Source organism: Berghia stephanieae, chromosome 4 (genome assembly GCF_034508935.2).
Source record: "Berghia stephanieae isolate SIO BIC M18660-M18661 chromosome 4, UCSD_Bste_1.3, whole genome shotgun sequence".
NCBI lineage: Eukaryota > Metazoa > Mollusca > Gastropoda > Nudibranchia > Aeolidiidae > Berghia > Berghia stephanieae.
The window spans coordinates 63733318-63739733 of record NC_088363.1 but is presented as its reverse complement, the minus strand read 5'-3'; the positions used below and the strand labels follow the sequence as shown (position 1 = coordinate 63739733).

Genomic DNA, 6416 nt, shown 5'->3' with positions numbered 1-6416 from the left:
AACTATTTGGGAAAACTGAAGCACCTCCAGCGCAGCGTCCACCTGTTTCTCATGTCCCAAAATATTTGGATAAAGCGTTTGGTTATATTCTATTCCATTCTGACACAGAGGGATTGTTATTGGTTCACAATAAGGTCTTGGTGTCGATCGAGTAGTAGCTTGCGTGGTTTGAATTTCATTTCTATATGTTATAGATCTTGATGTGTCATTGATCCCAAAACAATGGCCTGATTTAGGAAACAGTTCACAATTTAGCGGTTTTGGCCATTTAACATCAGACCTTATGACTGTTTCACAGTATGCTCTGCACGGAGGAATTGCTTCCTCCAAACCCGTACAAGGAGGTGCATAAACAGCACACAAAAACCGTCTGAAGTGAAGACTGCTAAGTAATTTTACAAATGGATAAAAATAATGAATTTCCAGTTCAGCTTCCTCCTGAGTTTCATGTCCCAATATATTTGGAAAATGCGTGTGGTTATAATATATCCCAACAAGACACAGATCAATTTTTATAGGTTCACAAGATCTATTTGCCGGTGCTGTTGAAGAGGGCGATTTTTCAGGAGCTTGGGTAATATCATTATTTTCTGTAGGTTTTGATATTACATCAATGCTCTTTATCTCTGTTACTCCAACACAAAGGCCCGATTTAGGAAATCGTTCACAATTTAAGTGTTGCGGCCATTCAAAACCCATCTTGTCAAACGCATCTTGGCAGACGGTCCTCACTGCCTCGCAAAGTGACCTGCACGGAGGAATTGCTTCCGTGACATTAGTACAAGGAGGTGCATATACTGAGCAAACAAACCGTTTGAAGTAAGGACTGCACTGAATTTTAACAAACCAGAAAAATTTATGCACTTCCAGTCCAGCGTCCACCTGGCTCTCATGTCCCAAAATATTTGGATAATGCGTTTGGTCATAATCCATGTATCGACACAAAGGGATTGTTATTGGTTCACAATAATGTCTTGGTGTTGATGGAGTAGATTTTGGAACTCGTTCACAATTTAGCTGTTGTGGCCATTCAATACCACGCAACATTAAAGAATCGTTACATTCAGTCTTTACTGTTTCACAGATTGAACGGAAATAAAGTGTGGCTTCAGTTCGGGCAACCGGACATTCAGGAAAATACGCATTGCACAACAGTTCTCCTATTTGTGAACTGCAATTGCTTTTGATTAGTTTTTTGAATTGACGAAAATCTCTCCTTGCCTCGCGCTGATTTTGATGTCCAAACACATTAGGGAAATGAACGTACTGGTAAGGCAAACTGTCTCTGCAAATGCGGATTCGAATTTTTTGACAATCCTTGTATTGGCCATTAGTCCCTGAAACATCGACTCTCAGAAATAGCAAGATTGAGAACATAAAGAAGAGTAGTGTCTGCCGATTTGGTGACATCTCCAAACAATCTGCATTCAAAATGGAGGAAGAACAAAATTATTATATCAACATGTTTTATCAAGATTGTGCATACAAGTTTCAGGTTTGAGATTTTTTGGTTGTTGACAATTTGGTATTATCTTGTTAATCACTAATTGGATTAAAAGTTATAATACGGCCAGATAGGGAAATATGCCTAGCCAAGTCGGAGTAAAGAAAAATGTGATCCAATGCGTCAATTTGCTATTATGCCGAAATAACTTGAAGTAGAAAATTGAGTTAAAATTCAAAATGGTAAGTATATGGAAATATAAGGTTTTCGAGTGATAACTCAATTTTTTAAACTTCAGTGTTATAAAGAGCAATATCCACAAAACGTGCTCAAAGCCCTTTACTAGGGATCCTAGTAGAGTCAACGCTGTAAACGACCAGGTACTCATTTTACACATGAGAACGGTGATAGAATGTGGGTAAAGAGTCTTTTCCAAAGACTAAATTATGCGCCGTGGCTCGAACCTAGGACCTTCCGATCCCAAAGCGAGAGTCATACCACAAGACCACATAGACGCATATTTTAAGTACCGGTTTAAGTGTAAAATTCACTTTTATATTTTAACTTTATCTCGAATGAATACTGTTTTGAAATGATTGGTCACAAACTCACTTTTAACATATTGTCCACAAAGTTTCACAAGATCCATTGCTGATTGTTCTTATAATAAATCGTAATATTTTCATTTACCCTTGTCCACATTAAATCCATGGTCTATAAAGCGTTACTCTGAGTAAGACTTGTACATCAATTTTGTAAGCAAAGATAACGTAGGACTCGTTTACGGCTAAAAGCTAATTAATTCTGCCGAGCCTAGATCACTAGTCATTAATAATAATAAAGAAGGCACCTCTGTGAAAAAAATGCTATTGTTACCATATTGTTGTGGGGTTTTTTTTTTTTTTACTAAACATGCCAAATTACCTATTGAACAGTCTTATTCCAGAACGAAAACAAAGCACCAAGAAAGCACAAATTTAATGTGGTAAATCATTTCAAACCATCGTTATACCAGAGTAGTAGTTCTTCAGAGCTGTGAGCCCATGGAGCCGGAGTTTATCCCAGTTTCTAGATCGTATAGGACGCTAGTATATTGCCAAATATTTCCACCAGTCTAAAAGGCCCAGCTTCTCGATCGCTGGGTGGACAAGGGGTCCGAAAAAATCTCGACTGCAGCCGGGATCGATCTCGGTCCCTTAGCATGTTAAGCGAGGGATCTACCAACTGAGCTATTGGGACCCCATTTTGGATTAAATTGATGCTTAATTTTAAGTTTAATTTATCAGATTTCAGACAAAATATGAATTTCATTTAAGAGAGGGGCTTTGTTTTTAAAAAAGCAAAAATACTTCAATGTCCCTTATTTTGATTTTTTAAAAATTGAACCTGATTTTCTTCTTAGTTTTCATTCCGATATAGACCCCTAATGCTAAATTGGCGCCGTGGGTCATTTATTTACCTCTGACAAATGGGGTAAAAAAATCACCAAGGGTTATATTTAAAATGTGAAATTAACACGAGGCTGCTTATGGGTATCTAGTAAATACTTTGATTTTAGATACTGACAAAAATGAGATAAACATTTTATGTATGTTGGACTTATCGGCTGCATTTGACACGATTGGCTACAACATTATGTTGAATCGACTCGAATGCCTTTTTGGTATCAAGGGATTGGCGCTGAAATGGTTCGGATCTTATTTACCGAATCGTCGACAGATTGTTGTTGTTAAAAAATGTCAAATCATCTGATCATCCTCTGAAATTTGGTGTTCCACAGGTATCAGTATAGGGTCCAGCTCTTTTCACAATGACATGAAATCCCTCTGATCAATTATTTCTGGTTTTCATCTAAATTACCAATGTTATGCAGACGATGGTCAAATCTTTAGGTAAGCAACCTACGACCATTTACATCTTTTAATTGAACGTTTCCAATCTTGCTTTGTTAAATTGAAAACTTGGATGGAACGGAACAGAATAAAACTTAACGATAGTAAAACTGAAATAATATTTATAGCTAGGCCAATAATTCTTTAAAATGTAGAATATGAATCAATTGTTTAGGAAATAGTGTAATTGAAACTGCATAGGTTGTTCGAAATTTTGGTGTATTTATTGTTTCAGATTTGTTTTTTAACACCCAAGTTAATCAATTCGTTAGGCTAATGTACATGGAAATGAGAAAAATACGTAATGTCAGACATTTCATTACAAGAGACATTTCGGCCTTGTTAGTTAGTTCTCTAATCCTGTCAAAGCTAGATTTTTGTTATTCTCTCCTCTGTACTATAAATAAAGACAAAATAAAATCCCTTCAGGTAGCCCGGAACGATGCTGCCAGGCTATTTATAGAAAGAGGAGAAATTAATCTGCATCGGGTTTGCTAGGAGAAATCCATTGGCTTCTGTTGAGAAACGTATAGAATATATATGATCTTTACTTTTGTTTTTAAATCACTGCACTCTGATTGTCCCGGATACATTAATGACATACTTAAATTCTACATCCCAGTCAGAAATTTGGGATCAAAGTCTGATAATCCCATGCTTGTGAAGACAAAAATGACGCCCAAAATTGGCGAGCATGCGTTTGAATATTCGGCACCCCTTATCTGGAACTCCCTCCAAAGTTTATCAGAGACAATAATGATGCAGAATTCTATTTAAAACATGATACAAATAAGTCATAGTATTCTAAGATGTATGTAAGATGTATGTGAATATTCGCTTGTCGAAGTGAGAGTTACAGAAGGTTCCTGACCTTGTTAAACAGGTAGCTTGGACTATCTGCTATTGTTGACCGTCAGTTGAGTGATAAGTGCTCACTAAAATCCCTCTTACACACTGTAAAAGTTTACACAAAGTTTTGTGTGTTGGTAAGATTCATCTGGAGGGCAGAACAGTTACATAAACGCAAAGAGTAGTACTAGAGCAACTAAAGAATCATTTAGATTCAAACAATCTTATCGAGGCTTTTCAATCAGCTTACCGTGAGTATCATAGCACTGAAACCGCCTTTTGAAGATCGTGAATGACCTGCTGATAGCAATTGATAATGCTAATATATCTATCTTTACGCTGTTAGATCTATCTACGGCATTCGACACAATAGATCACTCAATCCTATGTGATAGGCTTTATTCTGATTTTGGCATGGGCTCGTTTTAACATTTTTGTTGTAATGGAGAATATTTTGTGTAGGCTTGAGAGTAGCCCATTTCCATACAACAATGAGACTGGTTATCAGACCTGCAAATAAATATAGTCAGTTGTTACCAATGCTGCCTCTTAAATGCAATAACCGACCCAAGAATTGTGACGATCTCTGTTCTCATCAAAGCGGGCTGTTGATTTCTGGTAGAATACATGCAGGTTAGACACAGTAAAGCTGATTTTATCATATATTATATATGATGGCCTAGGTAAGAGTTGCAAGATTGTTTAATTAATTAATACCTTTGAACATTTGGAGACAAAAATCTCAACTTGGTAACTCATGAGATTTATTATTAAAGGAAAATGTATTACTATGTATTTTTATGCACTATGTGTTATAACCTATGTCGGTCAAAGGCTTCTATTAGCCTGACTACATTATCTATGAAACATTTTAAAAATGCCGACAATAAATAAATATTTGAATTGAATTGAATTGAATTGAATTCAAAATGTTTGATGATTCATCGCGATGATATATCTGGTCTCCGTGCCAATATAAATCACATAATTCTGTTTTTCAATTACAAGTATTGTTTGCTATTTTAATGACAAGAATCAGTCGTAAAAACCCGACAACTGCATTGTATTCTAGTATGAGATTGTTTTAAAGTAATTCAATGTTTAAAAGGGATTCATCGTGATATATGTTAAATTAACTGTCATCACTGAGGTGTCTAATACTTCTATTATAATTTTTCTCAATGTAAAGTCCTCTGAGATTATTTTTATTACTTTTTGTTCACCCACCCTCCCTTCTCTTCTTTAAAGCATACTCTCTATCTTTCTGTCTCTGACTCACTTTACCTTTCCCTCGTCATACGATGGTGGAAAGTTTGGCAATTTTCTTTATAATTTCAAAGATATTTAACTTAGAACATTTGGCACACACGCTCTCAAACCGATGTCTAAATATATCAGATTTCCGAACCCACTTATGGGCCAAGTTTAACATTGTTGTAATGGACAATATTTTGCCTCATTTTTTTTTAGATTTCCATTACAACAATGAGCCTATAAGGAATTGGGTTACCAGTTATCAGACCTACAAATAACTGCACGTCGTCTCAAACTAATTGGCTCTGGTGTGTCAAAATTTCTAAGGTTTATAACGTCTTTGCGTGACAAAATTCCTTGTATCCTTTTACGTAGTCAACAACCTCGGCCAAAACACCAAAATGGAAATGGCTGCACCAAAAGATATTCGATTCAAGCAGCCTGGTGTTATTAAATTCTGAATGCTAAAGACTGTTCAGACATTGAAATTCATATCGTAATGAATCGTGTTTATGGCGACGCGTGTATTGATTATAGCACTGTTTGGCGATAGGTAAGGTTCGTCGAAGGAGGAGACCAAATCAAAACAAAACTTCAAGAAAAATGCGATATTTCAACACGATACCTTTCGACTCCACACGAGTCAACAGACTCAAACCGCACTGAGGAAAATAAATTTCTCCACCTTGCTACATCTACCCGTCCCGACTTTTTAAGGAAACCATTCTGAAAGCGACAAAGGTGTGAAGGCTGCTGTCCGATCTTGGTGTAGAGAAAAAGGACGTCAGATTTTTGCAGACGGGATGCGACAAATGGTGCGACGTTGGCAGCTCTGTGATGGTTGTACGACGGTGACTATGTCGGAAAATAAAGTAGGAAATCTGTAGCAGAGATTTCAAGCTTTGTTTTGAAGTATTGTTTAACGAATTATTCTTTAAAATGAGAGAGTTATTACGGAAACTGCAAAACCATCTATT

At 36.4% G+C, this 6416-nt stretch overlaps 1 protein-coding gene across 1 annotated transcript in view; it reads right to left on the bottom strand.

The window, feature by feature from the left end:
* LOC144972063 (frizzled-1-like) overlaps nt 1–33 on the bottom strand; it is a 799-nt gene extending 766 nt beyond the window's left edge. Inside the window, exon 1 of the mRNA XM_078913147.1 lies at nt 1–33. This exon is cut by the window's left edge and continues 766 nt beyond it. The gene's annotated coding sequence lies outside the window, so the exon portion shown is untranslated.
* Between the last annotated feature and the right edge of the window lie 6383 nt (nt 34–6416).